Genomic DNA, 14397 nt, shown 5'->3' on the forward strand with positions numbered 1-14397 from the left:
GGACACCATTTGGGAGCTCTTTGAGGAACCAGAAATTGAGCTCCACACCTCCTCTGTGCTGTCATACATCAGTTTCTGCATGAACAATGTAACAACGAGGAAACGGGTGAAAATATTCCCCAATCAAAAACCCTGGTTCAACACCAAGACCAGAGCACTACTCCAGGCCAGGGATTCAGCACTTAGATCAGGAGAGAGGGAGGCCTACAGGAAGGCTCGAGTGGACCTGAATAGAGGCATTAAGGCTGCTAAAACAAAATACAGAGAGCAGATAGAGGCCAACTTCAGGGAAAACAACCCCCGCTCCATGTGGAAAGGCATTCAAAACATCACAGACTACAAATGATACAACAACACCCCCTCCCCCACCGACACTTCTTTCCCAGATCAACTTAACATCTTTTTCTCACGCTTTGAAGAGGACAGCAGACAGGCGGAGGACACACAGCTGATACCATCAGAGCATGACCAGCCCCTGCCCATCCAACAACACCAGGTACTGCGAGTCCTGCGAGGCATCGACACCAGCAAAGCACCAGGACCGGATGGTGTACCGGGGAGGGTGCTGAAATCATGTGCCCATCAGCTTGCCGCTGTATTCACCAACATCTTTAACCGTTCGCTGCAGCAAGCCACAGTCCCCACCTGCCTGAAAACTGCCATCATAATCCCCGTGCCCAAATCCTCTGCCATCACAGGGTTGAATGATTACCGGCCTGTGGCCCTAACTCCGGTGATCATGAAATGCATGGAGAGACTAGTGTTCGAACACGTCAAGGCCCATATCCCACCTGGCTTTGACCCACATCAGTTCGCCTACAGGTCCAACAGATCCACAGAAGACGCCATCTCCATCGCCCTCTATAACGCTCTCAGCCACATTGAAAGCCCCAAAACTTACATCAGGATGCTGTTTGTGGATTTCAGCTCTGCTTTCAACTCCATCAGCCCCAGCCGACTGATCAACAAGCTGCAGACACTGCAACTTGGAACCTCCCTCTGCCTGTGGATCAAGGACTTTCTGACTAACAGACCCCAGCAGGTCAGGATGGGCACCTCCACATCCTCCACCATCGTCCTTAATACTGGTGTTCCCCAGGGCTGTGTTCTGAGTCCAGTCTTGTACACGCTGTACACCCATGACTGTGTCGCCATCCATGACTCAAACACCCTCATCAAATTCGCTGACGACACAACCATTGTTGGACGGGTCAAAAACAATGACGAAACACCATACAGGCAGGAGGTGGAAGCACTGGCAACCTGGTGCAGTGACAACCACCTCAATCTCAACACCCGGAAGACAAAAGAACTTATCATTGACTTCCATAAGTCAAGGACCACACCACACTCGGGTCTGAGGATCAATGGGGAAGAAGTAGAGTGGGTCAAAAACTTCAAGTTCCTCGGACTTCAAATCTCAGAGGACCTGGGTTGGACTGTGAACACCACCCACATCATTAAAAAGGCCCAGCAGCGACTCTTTTTCCTGAGAACGCTGAGGAGGAACAAACTCCCTCCACCTCTGCTGAAAAACTTTTATCACTGCTCAATAGAGAGTGTCCTCACCTACGGTTGTACGGTGTGGTACGCCAGCTGCACTGCAAATGAAAAAAAAAAACTGCAGCGGGTCATCAAGACTGCTCAGTGGATCATTGGATCCCCATTACCACGCCTAGAGGAGATCTACTCGAGCCGGCTCCTCCGACGGGCCACAAAGATCCGAAATGACCCCGCCCATCCAGGACACATTCTGTTCTCCACCCTCCCCTCTGGAAGACTCAGAGTCATGAGAGCTCGCACCAACAGACTGAAGAATAGCTTCTTCCCCATGGCTGTGAAGAGACTGCTGCAGGGATCATGAAGCCCCCCCCCCCCCCCCCAAAGAACTTGCACTTCAATACCGCACCTTACCAAAGACTATTTTTTTATTTAAATGTGAATGTGACGTGCTGCTGCTGCTATTAGTGATGCAACAAACGGAATTTCGTTGTACTTGCACAATGACAATAAAGCTTCTTAAATCTTATATCTTAAATCTTAAATCTTCATGAAGTTCTTTCAAAATAAAATTACAACGCTTAGGGATAACATCCATCAAACCCTACCGTCCGTTAGCCCTATAACAGAGGAACTGGTTAAACCTAACAGTCATTTGGAGTGCTTTCAGCAAATACAACTAGCCAAACTAAATTCCCTTATTTCTTCTGCTAAACCAACTACTAGCCTGTTGGACCCAATTCCTACTAGAATTCTGAAAGAGGCACTGCCACTAATCAATAATTCTATACTCGCAATAATTAACCAGTCTCTAACAATAGGTTATGTGCCACAATCCTTTAAACTAGCAGTTATTAAACCACTCATTAAGAAGCCAAACTTAGACACAAGCCTTCTCTCAAACTACAGGCCGATCTCCAACCTTCCTTTCCTGTCAAAAGTTCTGGAGAAAGTAGTCGCTAAACAACTCAACGATTATCTGCACCAGAATAATCTGTTAGAGGACTTTCAGTCCGGCTTCAGAATGAACCACAGTACAGAGACTACACTGCTAAAAGTTACTAATGACCTTCTAATGGCCTCAGATAGAGGTCTTCTATCTGTTTTAGTTCTTCTGGACCTTAGTGCCGCATTGTATACTGTCGATCATAATATACTTTTAAGGAGATTAGATGATGCCGTCGGCATTAAAAGCTTAGCCTTAAACTGGTTTAAATCATATTTATCTGACCGGTTTCAATTTGTTCATGTAAATAACAAATCTTCAATGCATGAACGGGTCCTGTGTGGAGTACCACAAGGCTCCGTACTTGGACCGATATTGTTTAATCTCTATATGTTGCCACTCGGAAATATTATTAGGAAACACAACATTAACTTTCATTATTATGCAGATGATACTCAGCTATCTTTAACAGTTAAAGCCAATCAGGCCGACCAACTTGTTAAATTAGAGTCCTGCCTGAGGGACGTTAAGTCCTGGATGTCTATCAACTTCTTAATGCTCAACACATCCAAGACTGAGGTTATAATCGTAGGTCCTAAAAAGCTCAGGGATAACTTTTCAGATAGTTTGATTACCTTAGATAATATTACCTTAACTTCTAACAGTGATATTAGGAACCTGGGTGTTATTTTTGATCAGGATCTGTCCTTTATTTCCCATGTTAAACATGTCTCCAGGACAGCCTTCTTCCATCTAAGGAATATTGCAAAAATTAGAAACTTCTTGTCCTTCAAAGATGCAGAAAAAATTATTCATGCCTTTGTGACTTCACGATTAGATTATTGTAACTCCCTAATGTCAGGATGTCCAAACTCTACCAGATACTGCCGCCATCTGTTTTTCTCCCTGACAGGAGGGGAGCAGGATCCAGGGGATCAGACCCAAGACTCACAGAGTGGAGTTACGACGGTCCTACTATCCGACCCCACCACAGCACCGTGACCCCACCGCAACGGCACGGCCCTTAAACTCCAGACTGAGATCGGTTCATCATCAGACCAACGCTCATCATAGACTTTTCTTAGTATTTGTATTTATCTCGCCCGTCTGCCACTCTCTTTCTCCCTCTTCTATTCCTCTCTTTCCCTGTCCTATCCCATGTACTTTCTCCCACCAACCGGTCAAGACGGATGGCCACCCTTCCAGAGTCTAGGGTCCGCCCCACGGTTTCTTCCTGCGAGGGAGTTTTTATGAACTTTTCTTCCTGCGAGGGAGTTTTTCATGGCCACTGTTGCTTGTTACATCTGCTTGCTTTGGAAGGGTTTAGTTGGATTCTGTTGTCCTCTATCATTGTAAACGCGCTTTGAGATGTCTGTTGATGTGATTTAACGCTTTACAAATAAAGTTTAATTGAATTGAATTGAATATATTTGCGTGGTTTTCTTCAGAAAACACATCACTGTCACATAGACTTGTTTAGGCTGACGTGTCAGACTTGCCACTCACAAGATGGCAGCCACTCTGGCGTATCGGAGCGGCCGCTGACCAACAGCTGCAGCTGCTGAAAGTAACTAAAAACTTACTTGTATTCTAACTTAGTTACTTTTAAAAACAAGTAATCAGGAAAGTAACTAAGTTATATTTATAGGAGTAACTAGATACACTCAAATTTGTTGTCGTGTAAACGGGGCCTAAGAATCATGTGTCGTATACAATAAAATCTAATTTGGAAATTCTAAATAATTCATATCATTTTTCTTTCCACAGTAAATCTCATGAGTGAATCAAATGTAGTTTGTATGAAAACAAAGCCCAGCAGTGTGATGGAGTGGGGGTCCCTCTAGTGGAGAGTTGTCTTGTCTTTGCTCCAGAGGTTTTAGTACACAGTGGTGTTGTTTCCTGTCACTGTGGGCTGCAGAGCACAGTAGTACACAGCAGAGTCAGTCACTGCAGCAGAGGAGATCTCCAGATGAAACTCCTTTGTGTCTCTGTCGTGTTTGAAAGACAGTCTTTCTGTTTTCTCTGAATATTCACTGATGAGAAGCTGTGGAGATGAACTGGACTTGTGTTGGTACCAGAAGAGGCTCTGGACAGAACCTGAATAGTTGCAGGAGAGAGTCACAGTGTCTCCTTCCAAAGCCGTCAATTCATCTTTAAATGGTGTCAGTAAATCCTCAGAGAATCCTGAAAACAACAAAGACAGATTTCTCCAGAACATTTGGATTTGAATTCCACGTCTTTCAGCTCAGTTTAGTTTGAGAAAAAGTGAATCTACTCAAACATGCACATGTGTTTCATGTCTTTCATCTCCTCTTCCATCTCCCTCCATCTTTGGATGACTTACCAGTCTGAAAGGAGACGATCATCATCCAAATGAAAAGCAGGAACATGATTTTCTCTTGGACTGAATGAAGAATAGAGAGAACACAGCAGCTCTTCACTTCCAACATGAAGCCTTTCACACTGAGCTGTGGAGCTCCTCCTCTTGTTCTGCTCACTTTGAATTCATCCTGATGGAAGCTTCTGAACTCATCGTCCTCATTGACCTGCTGCTCCTCCTCCATCATGGAGGTCAAACTGAAGAAGACTCTGGAACATCTTCATATGAAGGAATGAAGAGATTTAGTTCTTAGAATTAGGATTCTAACTTTGCACATTTTCCCTTTTTTCTTTTTGTTGAAGTTTCCAACTGTATATTTTCAGTTCATGTCATTACAGTACTGATATTAACCTTATAATTATCTTTTTTACAATTGTGATGCTAGTTTGATGTCTTTATGAAAATATCAGGGTCATTATTGTTTATTGTAAATACTATATTTGACAGTTGAACTCAATATGAGTTAAAGCTCCATAAAAGTCTTCAGTATTTTCAAGTTGTTCTCCATGATGCTCTAAAAGAGTTTGAGAACATTACATATAACCTGTGTTGCCATGAAGTGTGAGTGTGTGTTGATACCTGAATGTGTAAAGAGGTTTAAAGGCTCTAAACTTTGATTACCAGTCTGAGTGTTATTGACCAAGTGAATGTTTTTCTGGCCACTAGATGATGGTGTTCTATAGTAAATGGGTTCTAATGGGTGAATCTCCTCAGTGAGGAGCTGTCAGGTTTTGGTACAGAGATTGTGGGTTTCCTGTCACTGTGGGCCTCACAGCACAGTAGTACACAGCAGAGTCAGTCACTGCAGCAGAGGAGATGATCAGATGGATTTGTTTTTGTGTCACGTTGATCTTCAGTCCTGGAACTGGATTATTATACAATAATCCTGATCCTGAGTGAGAGATGAGAAACTGTGGAGGTTTTCCTGGATATTGTCGATACCAGAAGAATTCATCTGAAGATGAAAGTTCTTGGTACTCATAGGACAGAGTAACTGTGCTGCCTGCCAAACTGTGCTCTTCATTGTTGATTGGTTTGAGGTCTTCACAGCTGATGTCTGCAGGGAAATAAAGACATTTTATTTTGTCTTCTTGTGATTTAACATTAAATCATCAGTGAATAAATGATCAGATGTGAAAGCAGCTGTCAGTGAATAGAAGAGGAAGAGATGAATTGTAGACTTACCAGTGAATGTATGGAGGAGCAGCAGTGACACTAAAAGCTTCATGTTCAACTAAAACTGCTCAGTGATCCTCAAAGTAAACTTTGTAAAGTCTGTGTGGTTTCTCATGGTGACAGCCAGGTTTCACTGTTTGGACCGGAAGTCCCGCCTCCTCATCATGTCACAGTGACATATGTGAGAGCAGCAGGTTGGATCTTCATCTCACTCCACTCGTTTCTTTTCTCTAGTGATGGTCAGTTCAGTAGCAGCTGCTCTCTCATTCTGTCATTGACTTTTTCTCAGTTACTGCTCACACCATCATATATATTGTTTACCTTCTTTACTACAAAAACTTCCACTTCACCACAGAAGAACTGTGAGTTTTAAGATAGTCATCCAATACCTTCAGTACATCATCACAGCCTGGACTGTTCTTTCAAGGTTGAATAAAGTCTCACAGACTCACTGAGATTCATCCTAATTCCAGGAATCATCTTTGATGACTGTAAACTTGAACATGACAAACTGTTAAAACTGGAATTTCTGTATCTTTGCTGACCATTTTGTCGTCTCTAGATGTTTAAATTTGTTTCTTCATAGCAATATTTCTTACAGCCCTCTGTTCTTTGCTGTTATAAAACATGTACAGAAAGAGAATAGTTCATTGTTGTCAAACTATTATTTATTGTTTCTGTACATTCATTTAAATTATTGAACTTTCTTTGTAGCTTGTTGGAAGAACCTTGATGTCTTCATGATTCAGTTCACTGTCACAAATGTCTCAGAGTAAAACTAATCCTCACTGCATCTCAACAAACCACAGCAGTGTAACAGAGAGTGAGGCCCTCTAGTGGATGTAGGGAGTATTGCGTTGTCTTTTTGCTCCAAAGGTTTTAGTACACAGTTGTACTGTTTCCTGTCACTGTGGGCTGCAGAGCACAGTAGTACACAGCAGAGTCAGACAGCTCGAGATTCTGGATCCTCAGAGGAACTGATTTCTCTTTGAGCTCAGCATCAAATCTGTCATCAGGGAACCCTGCAGCGTTCTCCACTGTTTGTAATATCGGTTTCAGTAGGTTCTCTGTTGCTTCTTCTACAGAACAAAGTCTCAAAAATACATTTCAGTATACCATGTTTCATTCAGTAGCAATAACATCTCCTGGTGGCTGCATCACTTTGTCTTCTCCTTTACACTCTGGAGAAGAAGAGAACATAAAGAGGAAGAGATTGATCAATAAAGATGATTGATTAAAGGAGAACAATCAGGTGCTTCAAACATTTATATTACACAGAGAATAGACGCCATTCTTACTCCTCAATGTCACAATGAAGTATTTAAAGTGTTTCTACAAGGTAACAAGCAGCAGCAGAAATGATGGACTGTGATTTTCTGGATCCTGAACATTCAAAGTTCTTCATGTAGAGCTCAGTAATGTGTTCAAGTGTTTGAAGAGGAAACATGTTGAGTTTTGTATCTTACCAAAGAAAAGAGCAGCAAGAAGAATCCACAGCCAAAGTTCCATGTGTCCAACAAGGTTTCAATCAGCAGGAGAAAGTAGCTGATGTTCAACACTCAGTGTGACAATAGTTGTCTTCACAGCAGCACTTCTTATTGACACAATGGTTGAACACAGTGCAGAAGTAGTGCAGCACCTACTTGATAATGTGGCCCTCTAGTGGAGCTCCAAAGTTGACTTGAACACTGTGAAAAAAGTCTTCCAGCAGCTTGTCAGAGTCACTAACAGACTATAGCAGCTTTTCCTGATGGCACAGGGCTATTAGACGCTCAACAAGGACAAAACTAAGGTTTTAGTTATCGGTCCTGAAGGCCAGAGAGAGAGTTTCTTTTATCGTCACTGCAGGACTGAAAAACCTTGCAGTGTGTTTAAAACCTGGGCATTCTCTTTGTCTCTGAGCTGGATTTTATTCCCCATATTAAGAATATAACAAAAACAGGATTTAATCGCTTGAAGAACATAGCCAGTGTCCGCCCATTTCTCTCTCTGGCCAGCAGGAACTGTTAATTCTTTTATCTCCAGTGGCTTAAATTATTATAATGCCCTGCTTTCTGGTCTTCCCCAGAAAACTATCATCAGCCTTCAGCTGCTCCAGAATTCAGCAGCACGAGTGACGAAGACCAGAAGATGGGAGCACATTACACCGTTAAAGTCACTGCATTGGCCTCCCTTGCGTTCCAGGATTGATTTTAAGATTTTATTATTAGTTTTTAAATGTCTTAATGGTCTTGGGCTTTCGTATCTTTCTGATCTGCTTTCACGATGTGCGCCCTCGAGCCCCTGAGGTCCTCTGGCACCGGCCTGTTAAGGGTTCCTAGTGTCCAGGAGACCAGGACCTATGGTGGTGCCTCATTCTGTCGCTATGGCACAGTCACTATTTGTTGAACAACCTGCCAGAGGGCCGCAGAGACTGTCGGTGTTTTTCAAACCAGGCTCAAACTCCACTTTTTTAATTTAGCTTTTAATTAGTTAAAACACAGCTTGCAAAAAGTCTTCCAGACGGACGAGAGTCAGAGAGTCACTAACAGATTTTGAGAAGCATTTTCACTCATTCAGAGGAAGAGACATTTAAACAAGATTTGATTTTATCTTGATGATAAAACACAAGTGGAAACATTTGGGATGTTCCATGTAAATCACAACAGAGTTTAATGAATTGCACAGCTCACAAATGCATAATTTACTTCAAATTCTATATTAAATATTAATTAACCCTAACCCCAACAAATCAAATGTTGAAATTAAGATATTTCCTTTATGTATTACGTTCTTTCAAATCCTTAAAAAAGCCTTTTTGAACGAGATGTCATCTGGATGGGAGCAGAAGTTATTTTAAAACATCTGCATACTTTTCAACATTGATGATTCTTCTCCAGATGTGTAAACTGTCCACACCATAGACACTAATGCAGCCACAAACCACGTGAGATTCACACTTTTAAACTGTTCTGATAACAAGCTGGATGGGTCCTCTCATATTTAATCTGCAGGAAACAACGTCTGTGATTTCTAAATGAATTTCACATGTAGATCCTGCTGGTCACTGAACACTTTTCATTTAGCCTCAGAACATTAAATGTGACTTGGTTCAGAGAGGATAGTAGTGTTTGTGGTATTCAGATTTGTACAACCATGTGTACACACATCTTCACACATTTTCCTTTTGTAGATCACAGTCCACCTGGAAGGTTGTGCAGTTCATATCCCGCCCTCAACACGCCCACATTCTACCTTGTATGGTCAACGCGCAGCACTTCATGAATATTTTTGCATCTCAATAAGCTGTTTGATGGCATTTTCGATCAATCATGGCAGAGAAGATGAGGAAAAAGAATTTTACAGAGAGCGTCATGGAGGAGGTGGAGGCCAGGGAAATGATAGTATTTGGTGGTCACAGTAGTGGATTCACTGGTAAAAGAAAAAACAAGTGATCGGCAGCAAGTTGTCACCGCTGTATATAGTGTGAGAGCCAATGAAAGATCAGTGACTGCAGAGGTGGAGAAGAAGTCTGATCTGAAGGTGGAGGCTCAGAGGAGCGTGAAATCATGGCACCATCATGGAGGCCAGGGCTCGCCCGAGTACACACCGCTGGACACATAAATAGCCTCTGTTCTTGGTTTGTATACCAGAATCCGACTTTACTGGTTCGTGTCACGAACCAGGACGGGACCCAAGAGCAGAATCCCACACAGAGGGAATCAGTTCAACAGTGAGCTTGTGCTGCGTTTACACATAACGATGACAAGTCAAGGACGGCACAAATCTCAGTTTGTGACCGTAGATCATGATTTTGACCTAAATTATATGATTCAGGGTGGATGGTTATGATGAGGTACAACCATCACGAATAAATTAAGAATGCTGTCACGCTCCATTAGGTATAAGCAAGCATCACAACTAATCAACAGGCTCAGATTCAAACTTCATGAATCCAGGTAATTCTCGATATTCGTGGAAGATTTTTTTGGCAGCTAAAAACTTGCTCCAGGAATATCAAGAATGTCCCCAACCGAAACGCCCATTTATGAACCTTGTTCAGATGCGTTACGCCACATCAAGAATGTCAGGAATGTGCCACACATGACGGGGAAATGATTTTTGGAACACATCATGCCTATGTATAAACCCTGCATTACAGGCACAGCTGAAGGAGTCCAGAGGGTGATCCGAGCAGGAGTCCATAGGAAGGAGCTGAGGATCCAAAAAACAAAAAGAAGACACACTGAGGACATGGGACATCTAGACGCCGGGTACAATGACAATCTGGCACAGATACATGGCAACTTTCATTGAACAGCAACTGGAAGCCTCTGGTCTATCCAATGGTTACAGATGGGTGCTTCAAAAACGCTGGTCACATGGAAAAGGTGAACTCACACCAACAAAGACCTTCTACTTTTGACTTGTGCAAAAGTATCTTAAAAATATGACTTACTATCTCAAAATTCTAATTTACTATCTCCTAACTTAAATGTACTATTTCATAATTATAACTTAACATGGGATATCTTTTTTTTTTTTTTTTACTCAAGTGTAAGTTTTCTTCTCTTTTTAAGTGGTGGAAATGGACTTCTACTTATCAAACAAGGCAACATATAATATTACACTCAAGGGCCTAAAATCAACTTGTTTCCTGAAGGACAAATCTTCTTATATTTTTATTGAACCAACATATAAGCTGTGTTCACATGGTTCTGGGTGCAGAAGTTAGTTCAGTTTAACAGACATTGTCCTCGGCAGCACAGTGAGCTAGTTGGTAACACTCTCACCTCACAGCAAGAGAATCCCTGGTTGGAGTCTGCAGTTTTAGTCCTTTTGGTATGGAGTTTGTATGTTCTCATGTGCTCCAATTTAAAAAAAAAAAAACGGACTCAATTGCATCACTGAGTATACAGCATCATGATCGACTGCAACATCCCTCTCACTCACGCTGTCACACAGTTTAACACAAAGCCTGCCTGAACAAGATAATAATGATCTTTCAGAAAGGAGGAAACACAAATCATTAATGAACAATAAGACAATAAACAGTGAAGTAGTGCTGGAATACATGATGATGGTAGAAGACCTTCTGGAGAGAAAAAAAAAGGAAAATCTACAGTAAAAAGATCAAACAAAACAATATCATGACGTAAAGAAAGCTGATTCACAGGTTGATCCAGCTTCTGTGCAATGGTGACTAGCCCTGACTCCTTTTAAATTGTGACCTGGGTTGTAGCCCCACCCCCTTAGTAGGTGGCGGTAATGCACCCAACCATGTATTCCAACTCACATAAAACAAGAGAAGAAGAAGAGCAACAAGAAGCCCCACTCCCTCCGTAGCAGGACCCCAACGAGCACGTGTCGCAGTTGATTTGAAGGTCACAGACTCAGAAAAGATAAAACACTTTAAACTTTATTGTTAATGCGGTTAAATTGACTTCTCTCGGAAGGCTCCGAACTTCTGTCGGGTTTTTAACATCCACTTGTAGCAGCAACGACCGACTTTAAAGGACGTCGGTCACCAGTTAATCCGAAACACCTGCAAGTAGCATCCCGCCCAAAGTGGAAGCAAGTTAACCTCTTGGATTAAGGAAGAAAATATGTAATACTAACTTGTAGAACTTCTCCTGCAGCTTTCAACAATATTTCCAACAGCTACGAGCTGCAGATCCGTCCAAACCACGTTTATCAAGTGTTTCCGGTGAGTTCGCTGCTTGCTAATGGCTAATTAGTGTCTGTTAACCTGGATGATTACAACTAGTCTCGATAAACTAATAACTTGGTGAAGCTGTTTTCACTCAAAATACACAAATACTTAAAGTGCTTTACTAAGTTTGAAATATGAAAGTACATATATATTTGTGTTCTCCGATTTGGTCGTTGGGCCTCAGTAAACTGCTTTATCAAGCTGAACTTAATTAAGTTAGAATTTTTTAAAAATGTGATGAATTGCTATTAAAATGGTTTGATATGCCGAGTTTGAAAGTGTTGATTTTGCAAACTGAGTGATTCTGCATGTTTTTTTATTGAGACTGTTAATACAGACTGAACGGTGCTGCTCCAGTCCTCTTCATCCTTCTCTTCCTCATCAATCACTGGATCTTCAAGTCATCATCCCTGGTCTTCATCTCCACTACTCATCGGATTCAAGCTCCTTTGTCTTTCCGTCGTCTTGGGATCCAGGGTGGTGGTAGGAACTTGGAGGCACTAATAGACTTTAAACAAACAAAACCTAAATAGAAACAATAAAACTTCTTGAGTGCTGGTCATATGCTGAGCATATCGAATAGACTGAATTTCATGTTTTCTTTATTTCTCAAAGACTAAAAGTCGGTTTATTCAGAGATCTCAGGTTTTTAATTTTGTGTTTTATTTTTTTGAATATCTTTTTAAAAAATCTTTAGAAAAATCTTTAATTGGTGTTTTCGCCAGTGTGCAAGTCCTCGTGTATGTTGCTCAAATACAGAGAAAGGCAACTGAACTCCACCTTAAATCCTTAAGCAGTTGTACATGTTGATTGGCGACAGTCCTGAAAGTCTGTCAGCTTTTGTGTTTTACATTTTTTATAGGTATGTGGTCAAATTTGTACACGAAGAAGTCGTCAATTCTTGAGTGTGAATTATGTCAACCAGGAAGAATGTATTTCGGTCAAATTGTTGGACGTCTTGCCATACATCTACCATCTCTGGATCTTTTAGGCTCTTCCTTTCCCATGTTTCTAGTCGGGTTATTGTCTTTTTATTTGTAATGTCTAATTTTGGGTTGAGGATCATATTTATCGGCCAGTAAACATGCATAGGTTTTACAGGATGTCAAGTCCAGTAGTTTTTTTAAGTAAGGTTTTGTTTTTCATGTTCAGCGGCTGACTGATGTGTTTCTTGCTGCAATATGTTGTGGAACCTTGATTTTGTTGCTTTGGACAGCATCTGGCCCAGTTTGATAGGACTGGAAAGTCCATTTACTTTAGGTTAGACAATTTGAAATTCGTTGTTCCTCATTACCAACAACCATAGAATATTTCAGTTTCTGCATCGGAGCTTCTTTTGACCTCAAAAAAAAAACTAAAATACCAAATTGGGCTTCTAACGTTGAGATTTTTCTCCTCAAATGTAGTGATATTTTCCAACCAGCAGGTGGAGCCCCTTGCAAAAGAGAAACTTTTGGAAGCTACTGGCGGCAGTGCAATCACTCCTCTGTGACAGGTTTTACATTTAATTAGGGCCTGAGCACCAAGAGTGTGAGGACCCTATGCGATCTGAAGCAATTTATTAATATTTTTCTATTATTTCTTACCAAATGAATTGCCTTCTTGGGGGGGCTGAACATGTTTAAAAATTCACCAAACTTGGCAAAAATATCAGTTGTGGTGAAAATCTCCAGGACATTTTGTGACTGACCGGAAGTCCGCTGTTTTCTGTTGATTTTACAACTGCAAAGCATTGGAATTTAACAAACTCTTCCGGATTTCATGCTTATCACATGAAATCTGGTGAGGACCATCTAAAGACATTGATGAAACCTCAAGACGTAGAAAAATTTTAATCAAACAGTGTGGTTGTGGCGGGCCGGCGAATAACAAAGTATAACTCAAAGTAAGCCTGTTGTTCAAGCTACTGTCACATTTTGATGAAATTGTGGCAGTGAATAGAGTGTGATCATCTTAAGGCTTTGAAGATTGAAGGTTGCATAAACTGTGATGTAACATTGAAGCATGTGTGGTGGGGCTGGTACCAGTAGCAATTTCTGTGCTCCTGATATTCGGGTCCAATTAAATACTAATTAGGAGTGGGCGATATGGCAAAGATATCATATTGCGATTTCTATTTATAGTAGAATCTCCTAGATGAATGTAGAGGAAACGCTGTTCGCGCTGATATATTAAGGCTATTTATCTATTGAAAAGGTATTAAGAAATTAAAAAATCCAATTTTGTCATAATGTACTATCATGATTATGGAATGATATTCAAAATATGACAGACGGATACATGTATTCTATTACAATAGTCTAAATACTTCTATACATTCTAAAGCAGGGGTCGGCAATCCTGGTCCTTGAGGGCCGCAGTCCTGCACGGTTTCGATGTGTCCTCACATCGGCACAGCTGACGGCAATTATTGACTCATTATCAAGCTTTCTGCAGAGCCTCGTCATGATAACTCTCAGGTGTTTGAGCAGGGAAACATTAAAAACATGCAGGATTGCGGCCCTCGAGGACCAGGAATGACCACCCCTGTTCTAGACGTATAAATACACATACAGTTCCCTTGTAGAAACAGTCACATCTGCTATACAACTGAACTTCATCTAAGGTTCTCTCATAAACTGCACCGATTTAAACTCCAAGTTCTTGAACCTAATTATTAAAGATCCAACAGCTTTACAACATATTACTGCTCAGACATCCGAC

This window comes from Lipophrys pholis (genome assembly GCF_963383615.2).
Source record: "Lipophrys pholis genome assembly, chromosome: 1".
In the NCBI taxonomy this organism is placed as follows: domain Eukaryota; kingdom Metazoa; phylum Chordata; class Actinopteri; order Blenniiformes; family Blenniidae; genus Lipophrys; species Lipophrys pholis.